This window comes from Halichoerus grypus, chromosome 8 (assembly GCF_964656455.1).
Source record: "Halichoerus grypus chromosome 8, mHalGry1.hap1.1, whole genome shotgun sequence".
Lineage (NCBI taxonomy): Eukaryota > Metazoa > Chordata > Mammalia > Carnivora > Phocidae > Halichoerus > Halichoerus grypus.
In genome coordinates this window covers 86,752,600-86,779,432 of record NC_135719.1, presented here as the reverse complement: position 1 = coordinate 86,779,432, position 26,833 = coordinate 86,752,600, and the positions used below count along the sequence as shown (strand labels likewise).

Below are 26,833 nucleotides of genomic sequence, written 5' to 3'. Positions count from 1 at the left end.
TTAAGTAATAAAGGTGCCAAAAACTCAAGCATTTCATTTAACTCTGCCATAACTCTATGAAGGTTGTATGATAGGCGTTTTATATATTTTTAACTTTATAGATAGGGGCCTGGGGTACAAAGAAATTAAGTAACTTACCCAAGGCCACACAGCTAATAACTGATGGGGTCAGGATTTGAATCTAGATAGTCTGGCTCCAGAGACCAAGCCCTTAATCATACATTGGTGCTTCATATTCTATTTCTATTTTCTCTTTTTGTTTTATTTTAGTGTATGTGTTATTGTGTGTTTATGGAAGAACACTGAGTATAACTATATAGCTACAAGCATAGCTTATTTTACCCCAAGTTTAGGAGGGAGAAAAGATCAGTTGGCAAAGAGGTGATATGACCACTTCTCAGAAAAACTGAGAAAATATTTTGGGGATCAAAACAATTTTAAAGCCCACTGATCCTTTAAATATATATGTGTATCAGCTGGATTTATTCACACACATCTCCTTTTCCCTTCATATTTTTAAACTCTAATGTTAAGTAGAAGGGCATATGGAGGATAGGAGGTTTCTGTTAGAATCAGTCCCTGCTGTAAAAAAAATTTTTTTTTAATTAAAAAAAAAATCAATAGTTTTCACTTATTTGTAAAATTAAAACCCCAACCAAGACACTAATGTAGTCCTATAAAAAGTGAAATCTGTGGAGTAGGCTGGTCTTGGGCCACCACAAGATGAGTACAGAAATTATAAGTGTTTAGGCATTTTTATAGCAATTTGATAGTCTTTCTGTTGTTGAATATAATAACTAAAAAGCAGATTCATATTTTTTGTCCTTGTTTTTATTTTACTCTCATAGTAATTCATTTCTAGTATACTTTCCAAAAGTATAACTATGCTTTGGATTGGAAATTAAAACAAAAAACAAAAAAACTGATTGTTTACCCCACCAGCTTGAGAAGGGCCACACTGCCTTCTAATTTTAAAAGAAACAATGACAAAATTAATGAGAACACAGGGTCCTGACATGATTTTGTTCCTTCAGAGATTCTTAGCATTTCTAAAAAGTATGCCTGGCATTTTAAGTAAGGTTGTGTTTGTTTGTAAGAGACAAAGTCCCAGAGAAAGGTCCCCAGAACTGATGTTGAATCTGTCTGAAAGCTCGTGTTTATATTTGTTTCTTTTCCCTCGAATTTTAGGTTTGGAGAGTAAGCGCCCCCTCACCCCCCACCAGTTCCATAAGGAAGAGCCCAAAAGCTGCTGAAGCAGGGGAAGATCACTGAGGCCAGGTAAGGTCCTGGCCTGGGTGGGGTTTCTCAGGGCCCTGGAGGTCCTTGAGGACCACCGTAGTGGTCTCAGACCTTGGGAGATAAAAGGCAGTGAAGACAAAAAGAGAGGGGATTGGAAGCAAGTGCATCCCAGCACAAGATTGGCTCTTTACCTTATTACTCAACTCAGCAACAAACAACTCTTACTCTTAATCAGCTCAACCAACACCCTACTAATTAATATTTTTTCACCCACATGCTACATAAACATCGATGTTTGGTTAAACACAACAATCCACCAACTTCTCTGGAGGTTTCCTTAAGTATCTGGAATTAGATCTTGATATAAGAATGTATTGCAACAAGCACTAAATGTGTTCTTAGAGAAAAGAACTGTATACAGTGTGGAGATTGTGTTCCTTGTGATAAAGTTTTACAGCATTTAATCAGAAAAACCTATCCAAATTTGTTCAAGACTTTTTCTTTTCTATTTTGCCTTTTTTTTTCTAATCGATCCAAATCTCAGTATTGTAAAAACAAAAGTATTTATGGAATTGGAAAATTGGGACATATAAATGTCTGAGTTTGTTCTAACAAAAATATTAATAAGAATTAATCAAAAAATACAGAAAAGAAAATTAAGTCATTAGTTATATATATCATGTTTTTTGAACTGGTCCATCAATGTTGGCTTATAGTGTTCTGATATCAGTTGCCTAAATGTGTTTAAGTCTTTCCAACTAGTTGAGCCACTCTATCCTGTAAAAATTAATAAATCTTCTTTGTGAGGTAGGAAACCCAGTGTTTTATCCAGGATTTCCTGGAAATTCTTGGCGTAGTCTGATATTTCTTGGATTATCTCTTCCTACTTACAAAAAATATTTTTGATCCCCTTGTATTTTTTTCTAGTCTGTATTTGTTCAAATGTGAAACATAGCCTTTCAGTTCCCTAAATTATCAGTTCACGAGGCATCTGTGCTTTGTAAACCTTTCCTGAAGATTGGGTTCATAATAGCTCCCACTTCATAGAATTTTTAAGAGCATAAAGTGAACATATGAAAGGAAACTCCCTGGTATACAGTAAACATGTAATAAATGTTGGCTGTTATTATTCATTTAGGGATAATGATATGGAGTTATATCATAGCAGACAGAATAAAATGGAATGTTAGACATCCCTGACCTCTTTGAAATTCTTTAGCCTGTTCAACCATAGGCATTTCTCTCCAGGTTAAACTTGCTTCCATGATCTGCTTATTACTCTTTCAACCTAACTGTACATATCTCAGTTCCTGTTACTTTTCTTAGTCATAGGGACTCAGCTCACTTGCTCAGTGTCTGTCTCTCTGTCTGTCTCTCTCTCTCCCCTTCCCTCTCTCCCTCTACCCCCTTCCTTGTCTCGTGGCATTCCTGTCCTCTGGTGTGGTGGAGAGGAGAAAGGATTGGGATCAGACATGGGACCAGGAATCTTTTGATGGACCCTTCCATCTCCCAAGTAACCTATTAAGGAGGAACTGTTCCACTACCCTAACAGCATCAGGCCAGTCAATTGTGAGATTAAAGGTTAAAGTGGCCCCAATTTATAATTTGATTTTACCCAATGATTTCCAGTAATGAAACCATCATTGAAGCAAGGAGAGTTAGATTGGGTGAAAAATGACTCTTAGAAAACTCATATCAAATATTGTTCCACCTTCAGGGGTGCCTGGCTGGCTCAGTTGGTTAACCATGCCACTCTTGATCTCAGGGTCTGGAGTTTCACCCTTAGGTTGGGCATAGAGCCTACTTAAAAAAAAAAATATTGTTCTACATTCAATCTTCTAATAAGCTATAAGCAGCAAATCTAAATAAGAAATAAAGACTTGGATTTATTTGTTTAATCAATTCAGGTAAAATTATATTGAAAACATTCTTTTCAAAGAAATACAATCTGATACTAACAGACCTCTAAAGAAAAAAGCCAACAAACTTTCGAATATTTAACCAAACTAATTCTACTTAATGAATTTTTAGAGACTGTTCATGTATTAGTTTCCTAGGGCTGCATTAACAAAAAAGTTGGTGGCTTAAAACAATAGAAATGTATTCTCTCATAGTGCTAGAGACCAGAAGTCCCAAATCAAGATGTTGGCAGGGCTGTGCTCCCTCTGAAGGCTCTGGTAGAAAATACTTCCTTTCTTCTTCCAGCTTCGGGTGGCTCCAGGCATTCCTTGGCTTGTGGCTGCATCATTCCAATCTCTACCTCACTCTTCACATGACCTCCTACTTTGTGTGGCTCCTCTGTGTGTTTCTTATAAGGATATGGTGTAATTGAATTTAGTGCCCACCCTAAGCCATGATGGTCTCACCTTGAGGCCTTTAACTTAATTACATCTGCAAAGACCATTTTTCCAAACAAGGTCACATTCACTGATTTGAGAAGTTAGGATATAGGCACATCTTCTTTTTTTTTTCTTTTTTTTCCAATTTTTAAAAATTGAAGTGTAATTAGCATACAGTGTTATGTAAGTTTCAGGTGTAGAACATAATGATTCAGTAATTCTATCCAGTACTCAGTGCTCATCACAGTAAGTGTTCTCTTAACCCCTTAATCTATTTTGCCCTTCCTCCCACCCACCTCCCCTCTGGCAACCACCAATTTGTTCTCTGTATTTAAGAGTCTGTCTTTGTGCTTGTTTGTCTCTTTTCTTTTTCTTTGTTTGTCGTTTGTTTTGTTTCTTAAATTCCACACGAGTGAAATCATATGGTATTTGTTTTTCTCTGATTTTTTTCACTTAGCATTATACCCTCTAGGTCCATTCATGTTTTGCAAATGGCAAGAACTCATTCTTTTTTATGGCCGAGTAATATTCCATTGTAGATATATACCACATCTTCCTTAGCCATTCATCTATGGATGGACACTTGGGTTACTTCAGTATCTTCACTATTGTAAATGATTGGTGGGAATGCAAATTGGTACAGCTGTGGAAAACAGTATGGTATGGAGGTTCCTCAAAAAATTAAAAATAGAATTACCATATGATCCAGTAATTCCACTACTGGATATTTACAAAGAAAATGAAAACATTAATTCAAAAATATATATGCATACCTATGTTTATTGCAGCCTTATTTACAAATAGACATCTTTTTGAGACCACAAGTCAACCCACCACAGCTCAGAAAATGGATAATGAACTGAGTGGGAAAAAATAAAAATAAAAACTTTTCTAGAAAAATTTCACCAATTGGGTAGAATTAGGGTAAGCATGAAATGGTAAAAAATACTTGGAAATCTGGCTATATTTTAGTATATATAATAATTTTAGCAAAGCTAACAATCTATTAAATGAATCATATCAGTGAAATGAGAGTGGTGCTCTAAATTTGAAAGCAACTTCTTTTTTCCCCTTGAGACTATTCTTTATATTATTATATATGATTACTGATATGGTTAGCAGATACTTTCATCACAGGTAAAATTGATTTTAGCTGAGCTCTTTTGAATGTTCAAAAATCATTTAAATTTGAATTTATAAAACATAACACTCAATTTTTTGAAGTTGCTTGAGGAATTCCACAGCTGAAGAATTAAAATTTACCTGAATTCACTTGGACACTTGCTTATTTCAAAACATATTCCTATAGATTAATATTATTCTATATTCTGGAAGAAGTCCCAGTGTGATGAGCTTAATTAGGGATAAGAAGATATTAAAGTCTTAAATCTTGACCTACAATATCACAGGTATATTATAATATCAGTAATTTCTAACCAATTGGCTAAGCAAACTAAAATTATTTATTTTTTATATCAGAAGATAATTAACATAGGAAAGATGAGGCCCTTCATACCTACTTGTCTAAGTTAGGTTGTGATCTACAGAATTTTCAGCTACCCTCAGAGTAAATCAGTAGACTATCATAATGTGCTTTTAATTATATTCATTAATATTCATTTGGGAAAAGTATATCATAGTTTCTATTTCAAGAACAAAAGCTGGAATATGAAAACTTGCTTTTGTCTAGAACATTCAGTTTGAGGCTAATCTTTTCAAGACCTTTCTCTAAGGAGATTATTGTGCTTTAACCGTTCAGTTACTGAAATGTAACAAATTTGCTCTATTGAATTATAAACAATTTCTCTAGGGAGTACCCTATTTAGACCAAAGGTGAATGATTTCAACTTGGTTTACTAATTTGCCTCATCATTTTCCTGAGACTGCATTTGCATAGAGAATTAATCAAGGGGTATGGATCAAAACAGCTCATAGGATGTCAGTGGTTTCATGGCACCAGAAATCCAGTCCTGAACAGTGACATTAGCAGGCTTTTATTTAGCACTTACTATGTGTCAGTCACTGTCAGCACTTCACATGCATTAAACCATGGAATCCTCAAAACAGATCTATTATTGTCATTCCCATTTTACAGATGAGAAAACCAAGGAGCAGAGAGAATAAATAGCTTGTAGTGAGAAAGTGACAGAGCCAAGTTATGAGCCAGGTAGTTTGGCTCCAGAGTCCTCTCAACTCCCCAAAACTTTGGTTTTTCCTTAATGTTATACAATAAACATTTTTCTAAACAAACCGTTATTTGAAAATGCTGTTGACAGAGCTATCCAATGTTCTTAGGTTTTTACTGTAATTTATTTTACTCTTTCTCTTTATCTAAGTTTTCTGGGATCTTTTTTGCTATTATAAATAATATTTATACAAATGTCAGACCAACTTTTTGATAATTTCCTTTTTAAAAGTGGAATTGACAAATACAAGAATGTGAATTTTTATAAGGTACTTAATATGTTATGCAAAAAGCTTCAAGAAGGCTTATATCAATTTGCAACCCCAGGAGTACTAGCTAGATAACAAAATATAGCATAAGCAAAGACACACAGGGTGAGAGAACATGGTGGGTTTGGCCACAGGAGAGCGACAGAAGCAGACAGCGTCCAGACCATGAAGGGTACAGGGAAATTAAAAAAAAATAGATATTAAGCAGTCCTAGGTTTCTGACTTGGATGTCACAGTCCACTGGGTCACCAAAAGAGAAATCAGATGAAAAGAGTAGGCATTTTGGGAGGAAGATAATGAGATCAGATTTAAATATATTAAATATAAACTGTGTATGGCATATCCAGATGGCTATTTTAGATTTTCTGGTCAAGGACTCAGGAAGCCAGGACTTCAGCTGTAGATCTGAGAGTCATTATTTTATAGGTCACTGAAAACTGGTTGATCACTCAAAGTACATTACAGGGAAGAAGAGAAACAAGAGCACAGAGTTTTGGGAACAACAATATTAAGAAGTCTTATAATCTAGCTTCTCTAAACCAAATTTTTTTTGAAATATAAATAACTGTAATTTTGTGATAACTAGCACTAATCATACAATCACATCATGGTTCTGAATTTGTGTAGCAATAACGCCCACTTTCCAACTGACTCGTTTTATACATATCAAATAGATTTAAAATGTTGTAAGAGAGGGACCCAATAATTTTGCCTTTAAAATATACATTTAGGATTTAAGAAATTCAATTTTGCTCTAAAAAGAAAAAATTTATAACAAATTAGAATAGTAACATGATACATACACTCATCTCAAGAACCAAGAATTTGGAGTAATTACCAAATTTTGAGAAATTAGTATAATTTTGCTATTTTCTAGCCAGCAGACAATCATGAGAAGCCCTACCCCTACCCCATCCCCCATGCCGAAAGACATTTTTTCTTCTGGAAGAGCCCATCTAAACCATGTAGATTTGTATACTTTGCCACCTTGTGGTCATTGCAGTTCTTTGCATGACTCCGTTTGTACTGTGGTTTGAAGACTTTCCTGTTAAAATGGCTAGATGCTCTTATATATTTAATTACTAGCAATACCAGCACAAATATATTAGAATAAACTTGAGTGACTTTGACAAAAGGATTATCATGCCCAAGATGAATATCTATCTGATGAATTTATTGCAGGCTGATGTATTTGCTTGATAACTCTTTCTGGACCTTTCTTAAATGTGTTTTTTCCATGTGTTGCTACAGTAATTATTTTGACACAGAATGAATGTTAATAAAAATAAGAAAAGGCTCATTACTCTTGATAGTTTGAATATTAGCTTTTTTTTTTGCATTTCACTAAGGTTTTAACAGAAAATAAAACTCATGGCATGGCATATATGGAGTATATATATGAATAAATAAGACAGCTTTCTGTAAAACTCAAACCAAAGCATCCATGAGTGCTTAGGCTAAGCTCTAGTTTCTATCTTTTCTAGTTCAATCTATCAGAAACAAATGTGCTGGAGAAATGAATTTTTAAAATGTCTCTAGAGGTTCAGTAACCATTGCCAGATAACTAATGTGGTACAGATGCATTTTTGAGAGGTTTGGGTGACTTGCAAGAGAAGAATTACTGTATATTTCATTGTACTTTTGTTTCATCTTCTGATTCCTTTTCACATGAGATTCGATTTTCCTCTGTGAACCTACAAAATATTCAAACATTTGTCTTGGAAGCTACTCAGGGAACATCATCTTTGCTTTAGGACTCTTTCTTAGGCATAAACAGAGGTCTCTTGCCATTCCTAGTCACTAGCTCCCTGTGTCTTGAGGCAATAAGCTGGGTTTTGAGCAAATGGTTTCATAGCAATTACCATTCTTAAGCTGCATTTTATTTCTCAAAATATAGGAGATGCCATTGAAATTTAGCAAAGAACAGCTGAGCTAAATTTCCTTAATTTTTTTTTCCTTGAAAAAAAGATACACTTTGGACTCATTTAAGCTCTGGTGATACAGTTGATAGACTGCTTATATACTCATGTTTTTCAACTGAAGGGACTTCGGGAAAGTTAGATCAGTAGTAAAGGAGCCATGTGAAAACACACAGCCTTGACTGTAAGAGAAGACACAGGGAGAAATGATAGCATTCTATCTCTATTACTGGAAAAACCAACCCGAATTACAGATTCTCTTAAGGTTAGGTCCATAGTGCTTCTTTTACATGATGGGCTCTCAAGAAGTATGTTGGCTTATGTGTCCCAAAAAGGACCAAGTCCCTCCAGAACCATCAAGTAGCCAGGACACACAAGTTTCTGCCCCGAATTTGTTCCCAATTCAGTTTTAACAGAAATGAGGAGAGAGATTTCTTAGAGAATAGATTGTTTTCTGCTATGTAGTGGAAACAAATCATAGTACCTTGTTAAACTTTAACTCTCTTGGGCATGGTTGGATTTTTCCTCATGGATCAGGAAGCTTTACTTACACTGTGAGGATGGTCATAGCAGGGATATGCTGAAAAACATAAGGATCAAAGAGGATAAAAAGAATCACTTTTGTTCACCTATCAGGGAAATTTGATGCAAAAATAGTAGCTCCATTCACATGCAAGTCACATTATATGTGATATAATAAAGGAATATTTTTAGGTTAAAAAAAATTAGTTCAGATGAAAGCTGGATTTAAATCCCAGTTCAACCATTTCCTATTTAGGCAAGTTAGTAAATGTCTCTAGTTCTCAGCTTCCTCATATTCCTCAAATAATTATACTTCCCTCAAGTGAACTCATGAACATTAAATAGGAAAATATTAGAAATACACAAAGGTATTATTAGTCAGGTTAGCAAAGACTATGCTGTGATAACAAATAAACCCCCAAATCTCAGTGGCTTAACATAAAAAGTCTTATTTCTTGCTCATATTACAGTCTGAGGTAAAGCTGGTGTGGCTCTTTTCTAAGCCTAGACCCAGAGATTCTGGGTTTCAGCAGGAAGTGGGAGAGAGCACACAAGAGAAAGTACATCCAATTTTTATTTTGTAGGTAGGGCATGAAGTAACACATCACTCCCCCTAATATTTGATTACCGAGAGATAGTCACATGATCTTACGGAGAGGCCTGGGGGCTTGGAAAAGTAGATGGGGACATGGACATATTGTAAAAACCAATGATCGTTACTACAAGCAATGTACTTTTATTGTTGAAAAATAAAACTGCCCTAATTTCTCTGAAATGCATATCAATTTCTATAATTATTGGCAACAGATTACTTGTGATACAACTTTTTTTTTTAAAGATTTTATTTATTTGTTTGAGAGAGAGAGAGAGCATGAGTGGGGGTGGGGGGAGGGAGGGACAGAAGGAGAAGCAGACTCCCCAGTGAGCAGGAAGCGGACCCCAAGATCACAATCTGAGCCAAAGGCAGCTGCCTAAGGGACTGAGCCACCCAGGTGCCCCTCTTGTGATACAACTTTTACCCAAGACCATGAAACAATGTGTCCTGATTCAGAGGGTAAAAAACTTCTGCTTGTAGAACTTGCCAAAAGACTTAGGTGGTGACAGAGGGAGCCATTGAACTTGGAACATATTTCCCTGGCTACTCATATTGCTACCTCAATTTTACTTGACAAAGTAGTGCATATGATTTTTTATTGTTCCCTAAGGATGTTTGTATATGCAGTAAGTCAAATTGCAGCATTCAATAAGCCCCATGTTTCTGTTCAAAACAAATTACAGTGCACACAAATTTATTTTTTTCTCTGGTCTCACTTGAAATCAGGTAGCTATTATAAGTAATGCAAAACAAACACTTTATTTTAGAAAATTACAGAAAATAGCATCGCCTTTTACAGTGTTACAGAAATATGTGGCTATTTGGAAATCCTAAGTCAAAACTCCTTTAAATTAATATCCAAACATACTTAGGGGAAGTAAGACTGATTTTGTTAAATCATCTTTTCAAATTTTTAATGCTAAGGTACATGTTTTGTTGTAGATTAAGCATGACTATAGAGATGCATAGACAAACAAGACAAGACCATATATTCCTGCTACCAGGACGGTGAAGACAATTGTTAAATGGGTCGTTGGTAGTTTATTTTTTTATGAGAAGTAATTAAGTCCTGAGTGGCTTTCTTAGAGCTTATGAAATACGCTGTTGGTAGTCTTATGAATACACTCATCAGAATTTACTTAAATATTCTTTACTGAATTTAATTTAGAATAGTAATAGCAATAGATGCTATTCGTTATCTGTCTATTACATGCTACATGCTATATACTCTGCCGGAGCTGGTCTGTGCTCTACCTCACGTATTCACAAAGAAACCACAATATAGCTTTTGCTTTATTTTACAAAGGAGGAGCTGAAGATCAAAGAAGTCATGTAAAGATAGAATGCTGCATAACCAGGATTGGAATTCAGGTCTTTTCCTTCCAGAATTCCTCTTCACCGCAGTTTCTTTCTTTCTTTTTTCCCTTTTTCCTAATTTATTTATTTATTTAAATCACCTCATCATTATTCTAAACTATAGGCATCAAGCAACCAAAGATCAGCAAATTGGGAGCTGGAGTTCAGGACCAAGCCTTTCATGGAATGGCCAAAGAGAGGGAGAGATGGGAGATGTAAAATTTTCACAGAAAAGCAGAAAAATCAAGGTAAATTGAGAATGAGGTAATGGGTACATTACAGACCCTTGGTGGTAGTTAACCTCATGAGAGGAACTGGAAGAACAGTGCCTACTTGACCTGGAGTGGTTTCGATTATTTTGTTAATGAAAATATTTCAATGTTTAGGGTCTATGAGAGCAGGATAAGATAGTGCCCTTAAAGGTTAAGAATTTCTAGTTCCAGATACTAAGTTCTTGCCTCGCTAGAATGAACCACTCACTTAGGAATGTAGAAGTTCTGCTTGTGTAGACAGGATAATCCCAAAGTCTGGGCTGGAGACTTGACCTTTCACCACAGAGGGTTGATGTGAACTGGGGTCTGGAATTAGGCTCAAATGTTTTTAGTCAAAGATGAAGTTTTCTGGGACCTCACAGAAAATGTGTCCTGCTACAATAGTATTATAATTGGGGATATGTTTTAGGAGGTTTGGAATACCAGTGATAAAACACTTGTAAATCTCAGGAAACAATAAACTCACAGTATGTATTGAAAGGAAACCTACCATGTAAAGTAAGCAGCTAGAAAGAACATGAAAAGATGGGGAAGAAAGGGAGAAAGAAGACAGAAAGAGAGGAAAGAAGAGCTGGAGAGAGACAAACAGATAAGAAAAGCCAAGATAAATGGGCAAGTAGCTGCTCTAATCCATGAAGGGGTTCCTGTCCCAATACCAGGTCACCTATAATTTGGTTGTACTTGATAAATTTAGTTGTACTTCATTTTGATAAGCCCATTCTATTAGTAAAATGAGAATATTTTTGTTGAACTGGTTTAAATGGATTTCTCAAACACACATGCCTTGATACATTCATTTCGTTGGTGTTTGAAGAAAACCTACTGTTTGTAACAAAGGTAGCATATTCTTTGTAGAGAGTATGAAGATAAAACAGGAATTGAATTCTGCCTGGTGTGACTTGATTCAACCAAGATAATACTAAAGAGTGTATTTTCACTTTTATGTATTTTTTTTAAAGCAGCATTCAGAGAGAGCCCATGTTCTCTGAGGATTTATAGAAGATCAATGAGAAGATGTAATTCTCAATCTGGAAAAGTTTGAGTCCAGCAGTGGAGTCACAGTCTGGCAAGCTCTGGAGGGTTCTTCTTTGGGCTAGAAATATCTCTGCCATTGAATAAATCCATCTAGGCTGTGGATTGCCTGGAGTTGGTAATTTCTGCTATTGGTGTCAGTATTCCATGTGGCCCCTCCTTATGCTTATTGTTAGATTTCTTACTCCTTCATTATACTTATAAAAAAATCCATTACCAACCTGAATTCTCAACCATGAGATTCTGTTTTGTTTGTGTACAAACCAGATTTATTTGCTGTCTTTGTCAGCTTGAGCTGCTATAACAAAAATACCATAGACCAAGTGGCTTCAACAATGGAAATTTATTTCTCCCTCATCCTAGAGGCTGGGAAGTCCCAAGATCAAGATGCCGGTAAGTTTGGTTCCTGGTGAGAGTCCTCTTCCTTGTTTGTAGACAGTTGTCTTCTTTCGGTGTCCTCACACTGTAGAGAAAGAGCTATGGTCTCTTCATGCCCTTACAAAGGCACCAGTCCCATCATGGGAGCTCCAGTGCCGTGACCTCATCCAAACTAATTACTTCCCAAAGGCCCCACCTCCAAGTACCATCACACTGGGCGTTAGGGCTTCAACATATGAATTTGGGCGGGGGGGGGGGGGGGGGGGGCGGACACATGCATTCAGTCCATAGCACTTGTACAGGATTACCTTTAAAAAAAGGGTGTTAGTTAAAGATGAACCAAATGTCTCATTCTAGGTAAAATTATAGCTAAAATATGAGATGCAAACATGTTCTTTTGCCCAACTGAGATAAATATACTTGAATCCTCTTTCCAGAAATCTAATCAAATGGAGAGCTCAAGTTTTCTAAAACATCCAAAACGCTCCATTGACCTACATCTTTGTACATTGCTAGAAGCTGAAAAATAATGTCGTAGAAGTTACAAAATGTTTTGAAATAGTTCTAGAGACTTGGTGATGCTTAAATAGCTCAGCAAAATATTCGGCCCTACAAGTATTTGTTGACTTCCTATACGCATTTTGCAGGCACTCTGCTAGATAGTGAAGACTCAACCCTCAAGTAGATTTTAATCCAGAAGATTAAAAAATCAAAGGGACAATATGTCAAAACTCACAGAAATAATTCCATAGAAGCTTGACTCTGGAAGGGAACCAAAGCATCTGACCCAGCCCTTTGCTGTGGAGAAGATGAAGCTGAGGTTCAGAGAAACTCACTCATTATGGACTTGCCAGGAATAGAAGCCAGGGCTTCTGAGGATCCTAGGAGCACTGTTTAGTTGTCAGAGAGTGGGTGCACCACAGAGCCCAAATTCATAGATTGATTTGTTTTAGAGACTCATTTACGTTCTTGGCTTTCTTATTTTTTTAAGATTTATTTATTTATTTGAGAGAGAAAAAGAGAGAGAGAGAACAAACAGGGGGGAGGCAGAGGCAGAGGGAGAAGCAGACTCCCTGCTGAGCCGGATGCCCGATGTGGGGCTCGATCCCAGGACCTGGAGATCATGACCTGAGCCTAAGGCAGACGCTCAATCATCTGAGCCACCCAGGTGCCCCTGGCTTTCTTATTTTTTATAGGAGTCAAAGTCTTGCTGCAAAGAATATCATGAGCATCAAATTTCAAAGATGCACATGACAATGCTGTGAAAATTTTATAGTAATTTGTAAGGCATTCTTAGTGTTCCCAAGTACTCTTTCATTTTTAACTCCTAGAAGGAAGTCATACAAGCTGGTAACCTCACAATATGGAAAACATTGTTGGTGTTAAGTACCAAGCTGTTAGATTAATTAATTAATATTTACTGGGGGCAGAGGAGTGCAAAGGTGTGGTTTCAGGAAGAAGTAATTGAGTAACTTGTTCTGAAAAAAAGTTGACTGTATAACAAGTGTATCCACCTGACTTATAAATGACTAAAAATAGCACTTCCTATGAGAGCATAAATCCTATGTGTAGTACCAGGCAAAGTTCTAGTAAGGTTTTCAAGAAAAATGATATAACAAATGACAGATAAATGGATGGTAGGATGCAAAGGTTAATTTAGTGTTCTTGCATTTTGTGCCTTTGGATTTTATGTATATTCAGATTGAACTTCCACCATTAAAAGAAATCACGCTCTCCTCAAAGATGCCATGGGACCTCAGTAGCCCTTTTTCTATTTGTGCGTAACTTTACTGGGACCTGCTTTTCAGGTTATGAGCTACAGCACCAAGCCATGCCTGTTTCTGCAACAGCTTCAGGAGAAGCTCAGAAAGGTTGCACAAAATTGGCATCATCACTAGTTCTTCCATAGTCACAGAATTTCAAACCCTGCTGGTGTTCTTTCCTTTTAAAAATTCTGACGTGAGCCTCAGAGTCACAATCTAGAACATGTTTATTTGTTCACGTTAAATCACTTAACTCTGTCCTTTTGATACCAGAAAAGAGCTTCCAAATATATAGAACATTAATATTTGTTTAAGTGACAGGGGTTTTATTAAAAATCAGCCCTAGTATCCAACAGGTGGGTGCCACACAAAATCTGCCAATTATTTGAAAGAATCCTCTGCATTTAGAAAAGATTGAGAGGCTAAAAATAATAACTAAAAAGTTCTCGATCAGGGTTAGTGAGGCATATTTTCCATTTGTCCTTCCAGATTCACTCTGCTGTTCCTGGCACTTGTTCTGTGCTCCGGGAGGCTGAGCTCTGTGCACTGTCTCACCTGGGCATCCTGCCTTCTGGCTTCACTGGGCCTCAGCCAGTGGAAGGATGCAGCAGAAGGAAGGAGGAAGAAGTGGGGTCTTAGAATTGACTTCCCGGGTTCCCTCTCTAGAGATACACGGACTGCTGGCTACATCCTCTACTGAAGGCTGCTGGTTCCATCATGCAGCCTTCCCCATGCAATCACCTAACTAGAATTTAGGGAACTACTCCTTCCCTTTCCCTCTGGAGGCAGGGAGAGGAACAGCTCCCCTTGTTGTGAGCCCCAGGGTGCTGGACTATCTTTTCAGTTTCCTTCTTCTCATGACAGATACAGAAAAACTTAAGCAAAAACATAGAGCTCAGTTACGAGGTTAGGAATTTCCGTCTGCTTTGCTTGGTGCCTAGAAGGGTATCTGGCAAACAGTAGACACTCCATCCATATTTGTTGACTATATTGTTATAATATGATTTTTTAATGAAAACTAGAATTGTTAAGCAGGTAATGTTTATGATTTGCCAACGTAGAAATTAAAAATAAATTCCTACATGCATGCAAAAAAACCTCCATCACACCCATTTTTATTATACATACTTAATTGTACATATATACAAATATATGAATAAAAAAGATATTAAAGAATGAGAGTGACCCTAGTGGTGTCCTAATGGCCATAACTGGAGAAAGATGTTCACTACTTCAGATAGAATTCAACCTTGTAAGCAAGAGGTAACTCATGCCTTCTCTTTCAATTCCCCCAAAATAAACACGTGCACCTGGGGGGCCCGATGAAATAAATATTTAGTCCCTACTGAGCATCTGCACCTTCTCTAGAAGCTGGGAGTGTAATGGCGAATATGCTAGATCCCACCTCTCCACCCCCTGTGGCAATGTGCTGGCCTAAGGGTGGGGTAGAAGAGTACTGAGTGTTCTGGGAGCACGGGAAAGGATTATCTTTGACTTAAAACTTCTTAACTGCAGAGCTGAGAGATAAGGTGTTAACCAGGTACAGGAAGCAGGTTGGGAGAAGGGGGTTCCAGGCATAGGGAACAAGAGCTTGCAGAACGGGGTGGAGAGTGAAAGCATGACTCACTCAGGCAACTGAAATAAGTTCTTTATGGCTGGAATACAGAGTTTGAAAATGAGAATATTGAGAAATGAGGATGGAAAAGTAAGTAGAAAGTTTTATATGGGATTTAAGGGAGTTGAGATTTCAAGCCAGTTAAGTGCTCATAGAGTGAGAATAAAAGGTAGGAAAATAATTATTCTTCCCCTATTCTCCAAAATATAAACACACATATACACTTTATATCTCCCAATTGGGAGGAAGTTAAGGATCGCAGAAATTACTGGAAAGCAACAATTATCTAATTGACATTAACCCATATTTTACATGCTTAATTAACTATGGTTAAGCAGCTAACAGTTATTGTGTGTTTACTATGTTACAGGCACTGTTCTAAGAACTTTATAGGTATGACTTTTTTTTAAAGATTTATTTATTTATTTGAGAGAGAGCCAGCACTTATGCACGCACATGAGCACAGGGGGTAGGGGCAGAGGGAGAGAGAAGGAGAATCTTAAGCAGATTCTGCAGAATCGCCAGCGGGGCCAACAGGGGCTCAATCCCACAACTTGGAGATCAGGAGATCATGACCTAAGCCGAATCCAAGAGTCAGGTGCCCAACAGACTGCGCCACCCAGGTACCCCTAGGTATGACTTTTTTTTTAATTAAATATTTTATTTATTTATTTTTTGAAAGAGCGCGCAGACAGAGAGAGAGAGAGAAGGAGAAGCAGACTCCCCGCTGCATGGGGCTCGATCCCAGGACCCTGAGATCATGACCTGAGCCGAAGGCAGATGCTTAACTGAATGAGCCACCCAGGTGCCCTTGACTTTCTTTAACACACTCACAGTAACCTGATAGATAACCCTATCAGCTAGTTACTATTATTATCTGAAATTTACAGATAAGGAAGAGGCACAGGAAAGTTAAAAGACTTACTCAACGTTACACAGATAGTAGGTGATAGAGATTTAAAAAAAGAAGGAGGGGGAGTAGTTGTTTTTCCTCACCTCCTATAGAAGGTAGGTTGGGAAAAATACTTGGGAACTGCACTGATATTGAACATAAATAATTAGGACTATGGTGACAAGCTTGCTTTATACAGAAGCAACAAATTGTGCACGCACCTTATATCGTGGCATAGAGAACAAATTTAGTGAATAGATACATTAAGTGTTGAAATCAATGTAATACAAACATGGCAATTAAATTGCTTTTCTTTTCTTTTTAAAATATGGAACGTGTCATGAATTTGCGTGTCATCCTTGTGCAGGGGCCATGCTAATCTCTCTGTATCGTTCCAATTTTAGTGTATGTGCTGCCGAAGCAAGCGCTTAAATTGCTTTTCTAAGGGGGAAAATTGAACAGAACTTTTTTAAAAGTCAGGGAGCCATGGAAACTAAAAAATGAAATTTGAATCCAAACAGGTCATGAACCAGTAAGTCAAGGCTAGGTCTGGTGCCTCCATTTTCCTAACTTTAAAATAAAGTGACATTTTATATTACTATATTGGAGTGGTAAAGAATTATGCATCAGATAGCCCTTTGTAATTATAAATGAGAAAAGACAGTTATTGAATCAAATAACTTCAGTCTTTAGTCTTATTAGAAGCTTACCAATTATCTTTAAGAAAAATAAGTCTTTGGTAGTTTGACACCAGCAGATGGCACCCTAACAAAATAATTTGTGTGCCATAGGTGAACTTTTAGAGCCCTCGGTACATTCAAATGCAAGGCAAGTTCACTGTATTTGGATATGCAGGATAAAAAAGAGAAAAACCAAAGACAAGACTTGCTCTTTTTGAGTCAGACAATTTTTATTTGGGGAGGAAAAACCAAAAAGAACATTTTCCTTATTACTCTTTATTTTTGAATACCTAGCTAGCATGAATCATTATTATAAGAAAATTCTCTATAAATCTGCAGAAAACTCCAACTAGAAAAGGTAACATGATTACACTGAAAGGAATAAAATGGACTGATCCATATGCTTTCCAGCCAAAATAAAAGGGGAGGGGGAGGGAATTTGGTGAAACAAATGTTCTTTTTGCTTCCACTGTCAGAGATGACACTAGAGTTTTTTGGGATTTTTTTTTTTGTCTTTTACAGTTTAATTGAGAAGAACTTAAACATGAAGTCTGTACCCAAGATACTTGCCACAATGCCCATTTCAATTTCAGACCTATTCAGCTTGAATTATTCCCAATTAGGTAATTGGTGTTTGAATGCCCCCCCGCCCCCGCTATTTATGTGTTAACTGTTATTTTTAAAGCAAATCCAGGATATTTTGTCAAGATCATGATAAATGCATCTATAAGGGATGAGTATATTCCTGTTTTGGAAGATGTCAGGGTCACCACTTTTTCTTTCTTCATCTTTTAGCCTATTTGCTGGTATTTGATTTAAGGAATCAACCAGATCTACAGTTTGCCCATCATTTTCTGGTCTCTGAAAAGTGTAACCAAGTTATTGGCCTTTTCACTAAACCCTCTCACCTGCGTCAGTCCCTAACAAATAATTTTTCTACAAATATATCAGTTTATAATTAACTCTGCAAGGAACTGTAATAGAAGAGTCAAGACCAGCCTTCTGTCTAAGATGGAAACTTTAGGTACAAGGCAGCAGTAACGGGAGGTAGTAGTAACTACGTTCAGCCCCGTGATCTACTTTCTTTGTACACTTACTGCTTGGTCTTGCTCAAAAACAGAACTGAAATTAAGTATGTAATTCCATCCTCTTGAAGACCTTGAATGAAAAGAAGGAAAGGCTAAACAACCTGACTAGGTATTTTAGGGATAGGGTGTTTGGGAAGAAATCAGGGTGATTTGCTTACTGAGAAACAGAATGGTTCCTGGGGCAAAGTCCTTTTACATGAAAAAAGCAGCCCACGTCCGCCAAAAGCCTCGGAACCAAGTGAGGCCAGTGCTTGGAAGATGAACCACACAGTGAAGGAGATGAGCCTCAGTGAATTTACAACCTGCTTTGAGAAGATTATCCAGTGGTAAGTAATAACGGTTAACACTTATTGAACACAAACTATCACTTAGGGACTCTTCTAAGCATTGATATAAATTAATTAAATGCTTATACCAACCATGTGATCTTTTTGCTATTGTACAGTATGTGCATTTTATTTTATTTCTTAAAAAGATTTTATTTATTTATTTTGTGTGAGAGAGAGAAAGAGTGCGAACAGGGGGAGGAGCAGAGGCAGAGAGAGAATCTCAAGCAGACTCCCCGCTAAGAGCGGAGCCCAGTGCAGGGCTCGATCTCTCGACTCTGAGATCATGACCTGAGCCGAAACCAAGAGTCAGATGCTTAACCGACTGAGCCACCCAGGCGCCCCTGCAGTATATACACTTTAAACCTGAGGAATCTGAAGCATTAATAGCTTTACCCAAATTGGCCCTGGGTGGTCTGGGTCCACTTTAAACCCCTAATCCATATCACCTCTTTAATAATTTTCTATGAACCTCTTGTGAGTACTTCACCACTGTCTAAATAAAGATGGAGAAAAGCAGGTTTCATACAGCAAGAAGAGAAAGTTTTTTTTGTTTTTTTTTTTTTTGTTTTTTTACTTAATTTTGGAGCAGTGGAACTCTCTGGGTTGATAACAAAGCTCAACCCTAACACATTATTTTCACCGTCTGGAAATGTGGCTCAGCTTGTCCTTACCCCAGAATGCCTGGTCAACACAGCAGATCTATCAGTGTCTGCAGAAGGGGAAAGTTCCCACTCCTCAAGAGTATGTCAAGGAAAGAGTGATTCAGGAGATAGTGGGAGGCACAGAGAAATGTAGTAGCAGGTAGAACTGAGTGCTTTAAACAAATGCAGAAAGGAATCCTGGAAGCCATCTTGGAATCACTGAGGAGGATTGGTCGGCAGAGGAACACATGGGGGTGGTTTCAAGTCAGAGAAGAGGGCCTCAAGGCTTCTCTGTCCAGCCAGAGAGACATTTTTCTGGGTCTCAGAGCGCTATCAGCTCCCAGTCTTCCACCTTCCTAGCATTCTAGAGTTGAGAATCATGTCTGGAGACTCCTTAGGCAAATGTCAAGTTACTGATGTCACCTGTGAGTCTGTTTCTTCTCCCAGGTAACACTTAATGTTGTCAGCCCTGCCATCGAACTCCCTGATCAAGCAAGAGCAGTCCAGGCCCTGTTTCGTCACCTTTATTTTCCTCTTGGAATTCTAAAACGGGATGGTTCCTGGGTCTTCTCTTTAGCGACTCTCTTTTCACAACTCACTTCCCATCAGACCGATTTATTTTCCCACTTTATCCTGAAGAACTCCAAGGAGGGAAGCTAATAAAACCCATTTAAGGCAGAAGTGGGGTAACTACAGTCATTAGTGTCTCTGAAGTTTTTTCCCCCTTCTGTGTATTATCACCATCAAGGCTAGGCTGATGTTTAGCAAAGAGCACCTGTCAAAACAAAAGAAGAGTTTCACACCTCACAATTTTAAGCCCCAGGTAAGAAACTCAGCCTGGTGGATCCGCCAAGAGGAAGACAAGAAACCTGAAACTCTAAGACTTGGAGAAGAGTTAAATGAGTTTCCTCTGGGTACCAACAGGCTTTTGTTTAACACGATTAAATCCTCTTTGTTTCATTACAGACATCAATTCGAAAACAAACAGTGTGATCAAGATAAAGGCCCGGAGCAGCATTCTGTTTCTCTTTCTCTTCTTTTTCTCAGAGAGCTATCACCACCTCTCAGTGGACAGGCTTAAAGGAACTTAACTGGCTCACAGAAAATTGATGAGCTGAGCTGAGCAGGTGTACAGGAAAGCTTTGTGCTGCAGGGTTAGGGAATGGAAAAAGTGTGAAGCACTTATGTCCATGACCAGATCGAGTGATAAGAGGACTGGCTTCCTTTGCTATCTAATTAATTGTCTTTCTTTTCAAAACATGGTCTTTGATTTCAAGAAGCACCTGAAGAAGGTAAGACCTAGTCCTAGTACAACAACAACCAAAAACTCAAATGGGGGCTGGGGGCGGGGTGGTGGTGGTGGTGTGTGTGGGTGGGGGGGTGGTGGGAGTGTAGCGGGCAGACAGGAAGGATGGAGAGGGGGAGGAGGGAGATGTTACGGAGTCAGTAACCCAAACAACAAAATATCCAGTAAAGAGACGGCCGTCAACGGAATTCTATCAGGGATGCAACAAAATTGAAACTGGTGTGCATTTCCAAGCCAATCCTTTCTATATTATTAAATTGCTTATTTTATTGTTGTTAGGCAACACTAACTTTTTTTTCCCCCGAAACAAAACATGGACATTGTCAGTGTAACAGCTACACTGAGCTGACAGAAGCTGGGGTCATCCATATACACATTTTAATTACCTCTTTTCAGTCAGGAACATCATTAGAAGTTTATTATTACCAGCCACTATCTTGTGATCTTAATTGGCTTCCTTCACAGACGATACCACGAAGCCAATGTAGAGGCTCTGGCAGCCTCCCAGAGATAGTGACCAGATCGGTGACACTTTACACTGATACTGTCTTCAGCTGAATAACAGCCATCAGTTTAAGTTTTAATGCTAGACATGAGGTGGAAGCTTCTTTTAACACCTGTATGCAGAGACAGTCCTGATTCTATGGGGTCAAAAAACACACGGAGAAGTAGTGACTTTTCACACACCTTTGTTCGGGTTATAGGGACACTATCTATACGTAGCAAAGGGATGTGCCAAGCAGCCATTTATCATTCCCTGTGGCTCTCTTGGATCCTGGTAAAGTGGAAAATCATAGTTTGCTTACCAAATGGAAAAATCTGGATTCAGTTGACACGAAGATTAAATCTGCAGCATGGGCCATGGTTATCCGGCTCCTTGCTACTCAGAAAGTATGGAAACACCCTTAAATTAATAGTTTGCATTAATAACATTGGGCCTGAATCAATAATAGTTATTAACTTAGTTTCCAAAGCATTTGCAATCATGTTGGGGGTAATGGAAAATTTTGAGGCAGGGGAAAAGGAGAATGATTATGAAAGAAACATATTGTCATGTCCTGTGGTGGATGAGGAAAATAAAAGTCTCCTGGGAATAGAAGTGTATCTTTCTCTTTGCGAAAGGAAAATGAGTAAATTCAGAAATATTAAACACCGGGATTCAGTCCATAAGACCAGGCTGATGATCTCTGGGAACAACATTACTTGGATACCTTCTTATTATGGTAACTATACTATTGATTCCTGGCCCTTTGGGCCATTCTTCAGGCATTTATAGAAACTGAGCTAAGTCACAAATATTCTAGCTTTGGGTAATTATCAAATTTCAGTAAAATTTTGAATTCCACCAAAGAGGGAAAAAAAAGTAATTTTAAAAAGCTACATATATCAGTGGATTACTTATTCAGAATAATAATGGTTAGAAAGGTTGTTTATATCTTTATGGTTAAGATTCAAAAGATACTGGTATTATCTACATATTGCTGAATTATTCTTTTAAAAGAGATTCTTGTCATTCACCAGATATAAGGAATACATCTACAGCAAATATTGCAGGAAAAGGGTAGTAAATGGGTAGACTCTTAGGAGTAAAATTTTCCATTCAGTGAATTGAACTAGTATAGACATTAAAGTCTTTGGAAAGAAACATCAGTCCACTTTGCTATCTCTCCAGAGGTTTGGTTGTCAGAGGATTAATACATCTGCTTTCTTCCCGACAATTACTCTACAGTGACCCAGAATACACGGGCTGTTTTTCCAGGACTTGATATTTCACTTTTTAATAGCACTCAGCCATCCAATCATAGGTAAATATTATGAAATTAAAAAATATATATATAAATGACAAAACCAACTTCATCTTATGGAATTCCTGAAATGTGAGGTCGTGTCATGATTATCCATATGTAAGTATCATTTCGATGTCCTATGTATAGGTTTAAATTTTAAAATGTGTCTCAAGACTTGACATTGATATATATTCCATCTACAAATACAGCTGAATTCTCAGCGAGAAGGATCTTGAAATAAAGAAAAAAAAAGTGGATGAAAAATTCAAATCACCATAATTAGTATGAGACAGCTAAATATGGTTTAAACAACACAGCGAAATGGGGACTAAGGAAAATAATTCTTCTCTTCCTTCACTACCGAGCATAACCTCTTGGCGGCTCCACTTCTGTGACTGGAATGGTCATCTCTGGCCTCCAGAAAAGGTTTCCTTCTCATTCTCATTTTTTGTTTACCTGATGGATTTCCTCTTTTGGGAAGACATGACGATCAGCTTTACATTTCAGCGGCTCTACTGTATTGAAACAGGATGGTGGAAATACAGCTGTTTAAAACATACTGCGAGCAAAAAGGCAACGAAATCTTTTTAAGAAGAGTTATCAAAATCGGGGTGCCAATCACTTTTAGAAGCAGGGTAAAAATTACTTGCACTTCAATATTTATATTTATATTTATGATAAGAAAAAAGTTTTTTTTTTTTTTTTTTTTGTGGAATGAAGGTGCAGAAAAGGGCACAGTATTAGCTAAATATTGTACCTTAGAACATCAGTCATTTCCTTCTCAATAGTACTGAAAGGGTCTAATTTATAAGTTTTTCCATCTCCCTGTTATGCTGGTTTGTAAGTTCTGACACTGCTACTGGTATGTTAATGAGAAGCTAGCGTTCCATTAAGAGAAAACCATATGCTCTGTTGCCTACTGTGAAAGGGAAAGCATGTAATGTGGCTGTTGCCGTAGTAACACATTAATTCATTTTGTCAGTGTTGGCACAGATCATTTCATTTATAAGAAAACAAGTATAATAGTTTACCACATCTATAATATTTACAGTGTTTCTGTTACAAAACAGTGACAAAATGAGTTTAAAAAATAGAGTTGGTATAATATCATTAAAATATGGAATTTGTGGTAAAATTTTCCCTGTAAAAATGAAAAAAAAAATAAAGATCAGTGTAAAATTCCTCTTCACAATCCGACTTAAAACATTTTAACACCAAACTGTTTGCTTTTTAGCATATTTGTATTATACTAATAATGTGCGTCTGCTGCACAAAATTTAGTCCGTGGAAGACACAAGTGCATTAACAGTTTTTAATGAATGCTAAACAAAATATTTCATACAACAGTTTTGTTAAATTACAACCATTATAAATCTAATCGTATGCTAGTGTGTTACTCATAACAAGACTAAACATTTATCTAGTTTTATCTGTTCTTCCAGATGTTTATTAGTATTCTAGCACTCCTAAAATATTTAAATTAAACCACTCCATTTTCTCATGTGAATGCATTTGGGGCTTTATTCACAGAAAATCTAGTCACATGTACATCTAAATAAATATAGAACACTGTATATGCTTTATGCACAAGTGATACTTAATGTGAATTGAGATAATCCAAAAGCATGATAAAGGAGAGAAGTGATTAGGGGAAAGACAAGTTCCTGTTTATTAAAGTCTGCACCTGCAGCAGGATATCGGTTTTACCCATCCTTAGGGTATTCCACACCTGTAAACACACATTCTTAACAACAAACATTTTGCATCTGTGATGTTCACCTACCTTCTCTAACCAATAGAAAGGGACCCGTGTACAAGATAGCGAGCAACTATCATTTACCAGTTTATGTAGTGATTCAAGGTTTATGTCATTTCAAATGAAGCATTTATACATTTACGTAAGTTATACAAATGAGTGCAAAGCACTGCAGAGCTGGCCATCTAAATAATGAATGGCCAATTATACTTTCAACATTAAGAAATACCTTCCTAAAGTGCTGGTGTTCAATGGGTTCATCCAAAGCTTCATGAACCAAATGTGGGTGTTTTTTAATTTTTGCTCTCCTGACTATATTTACTGCAGTGCTCCCAAGTTTGATAGGATTCTTTCCAATTAGAACCCAAGACCCAAGAGTACTTTTAAGAGTCTTCTTTACAGACCTGCAATGCGATTACTCTGGGAAACACTTAAGAAAATAAAATTTATGATTAGCTTTGATGAAAATGACTTTAGTTTTAACTTCATAATATCTCTGCTTTGATATGGGTAAAATACTTTGAATGGCTACATCACCAGAAGAGAAAATATAACCAAACATCAATGTGATTTTATATGATAGGGAATTAAATGTCTCTGAAATGTAATCATATCACATTGACTCACCCAATAAAAGTAACTTAATGAAGTATTTTATCTAATTCATATGTTTTTACTTATTAGTTTGTGGTGCTTGAAAAAATAAGCTGTAAACTTTTCAAGATCCTTCTTTCAACTTGAGCTATTTCTATCAATAAAACTGGTTTGTCAGCAGTTAAATGGCACCATATTTACGCTTTAAGTACACTAAATTATGGGTAGCTTTATCGTAAAATTCACTGATTAGACTGACTATAATAATATGATACATATTACTATGACTTCAGTTAAATAAAAAAATTATCTTGTGGTATAGAACACCTCAAATTTTAAATCTTTTTGATTTTAACAGTTTCTTGTTATTCATCCACCCCATTAATTAATGCATTAATCAATGTAAGGATAGAAAATAAAATTGTAAACTGGAAAACATACATATATGTTTATATGTGTATATATATTCACACGTATACTTTTATGCTACTTAATATATTTTTAAATTTTCTCTTGATAAATAAAACCACATATTTTATATCTAACATTACCCTAGTGAAACCTCTTATTATTTTCTCATGATGATTTCCAAAGCCCACATTTAATATCAAGAGCAAAGAAAACTATTGTTGTACCTACATGATGATGAAAAAAAAGATGAAATGAAAAGATTCCCAGAAAAAAATGATTTATTATGTTTAGATATATTATATCCTGTCATCAGGTTAACTATCCTTTCCTCACTGATGCCGTCAGTTGTGTTTGCTTTATTTCCATGCAGGAATATTAGGAATCGAGAACGACAGTCATGAAGGCCAACTGCATTCGAGGTCAGCTTTATGTATCTATTTGTTAACATATTTGAGTCTAAGGAGTTCAGCTCTGATAATATTAAGTTATTATGTTGCCTCACAACTGCTTACCCACAATGTTATAAAATATTCTTTGTAAATAATATTTATTATCATTTTGAAATGTATATGAAATATAATCGATTCCTATCAAGTATAAGTAGATATTTTTGAACTGTTCGAGTATTTATTTAAGAACTATAAAGGGACATAGAGTAAGTATATAAAAAACCAACATGAAAATATTTTTTAAATGGCACATGTCAAAAAATAAATACTTCATAAATACTTGTTGAATAAATGAGTGAACAGAAAATACGTAAGTATACTTGCATTCATACCAACCTTCTAGTCACATACTCACTAAATTTATGGTGTTCACAATCTTACTGGTGGATCATTTTGATTATAAGAGTGCTAAAAATAAGGATTTAAAATTTAGCAATAGCTAATCAGGCTCAGCTTTTGGATTTCCTCTTTTATGAAGTAAGGTTTCAGTCCAGTTGAATTCAATGTAAATTTGCTCAGTGGTGGAAAAGGAGGGACAGAATTAAATGACCTCTCAAATCCTTTACCATAAAATTACATGAAAATAGTTGTACAATAAGAATGCAAATTTTAATAGTTATCAAAAGATATTTTAAACTGAAATGTAATTTGCTATTGTCCTAATTCATTTAACACAAACTATATAATATGATATAAATAATAAACTTTAAATAGTTGAATACAGAAAAAATTGGTCTAATGCATGAGGGGGATAGAGAGAAATATGTCAGTATAAGGATAATGACGTGATTTGGGCTTTGTTCTTTTCTGGGAAAATTCAGATCTCTGTTTTAAGTTTTTCTCATTTATTATCTACTGTATATATAATACTTCCCAAGTAAGTGAGGAAGATATAAAATACATGCTATAATATTTTAAAAGATATATGTAATACTATTTTATATTTTTCCTTCAAGTAATACACAAAAAGTTGTTGGCCATTAACTTTTTTCTAACTAGTTCAGTGATTAGGGTATGCTAAAATATCTAGTCCTGGGATATTATTTTCTAGGCTTACCTCATATGGTATAGGAGAACACATTACAGCACATGCTACCCATACCCTTATGATATAATTAGTATATAAAAAAGTTTTATTTAGAAATATATTGGAGCACTGGGTATTAGTTTCTCGTATATTTCAAGTTGACTTAAAGAGAACATGTTGGAGATAGAAATTTTCCTAAGTTAATGCTAACATTGTTCAAACACACACCATGCATTTTCTTGAGTTTTGTCTCCTTTTTAACTTTTGGTCAAATTGATAAGCAGCCCAGCTTCTTAGCAGTGTAATAGGAAGCCATAATCATATCTGAAGACTGAACTTTTTACTTACAGGATCTTATGTGCTAGCCAATACAACAGGGTTTTCCTTTT

General features: G+C 36.5%; 1 long non-coding RNA gene and 1 other non-coding gene across 4 annotated transcripts in view; both read right to left on the bottom strand.

Moving 5' to 3' along the window:
- Positions 1 to 26,833, bottom strand: part of LOC118530244 (uncharacterized) — a 169,756-nt gene that overhangs the window by 27,482 nt on the left and 115,441 nt on the right. For 2 of the 3 annotated variants that reach the window (XR_013440658.1, XR_004914534.2), the window contains exons 2-3: positions 8,436 to 8,531; positions 7,368 to 7,726 (exon numbers count right to left, since the gene is read on the bottom strand). This is a non-coding gene — a long non-coding RNA (uncharacterized LOC118530244). Of the gene's footprint in view, positions 1 to 7,367; positions 7,727 to 8,435; positions 8,532 to 26,833 lie in introns of those variants that run through there. The other variant, XR_013440659.1, reaches the window with a different exon arrangement.
- On the bottom strand, positions 16,699 to 16,804 carry LOC118530260 (U6 spliceosomal RNA). Its single transcript, XR_004914547.1, has one exon. It is a non-coding gene; the product is annotated as a U6 spliceosomal RNA (small nuclear RNA).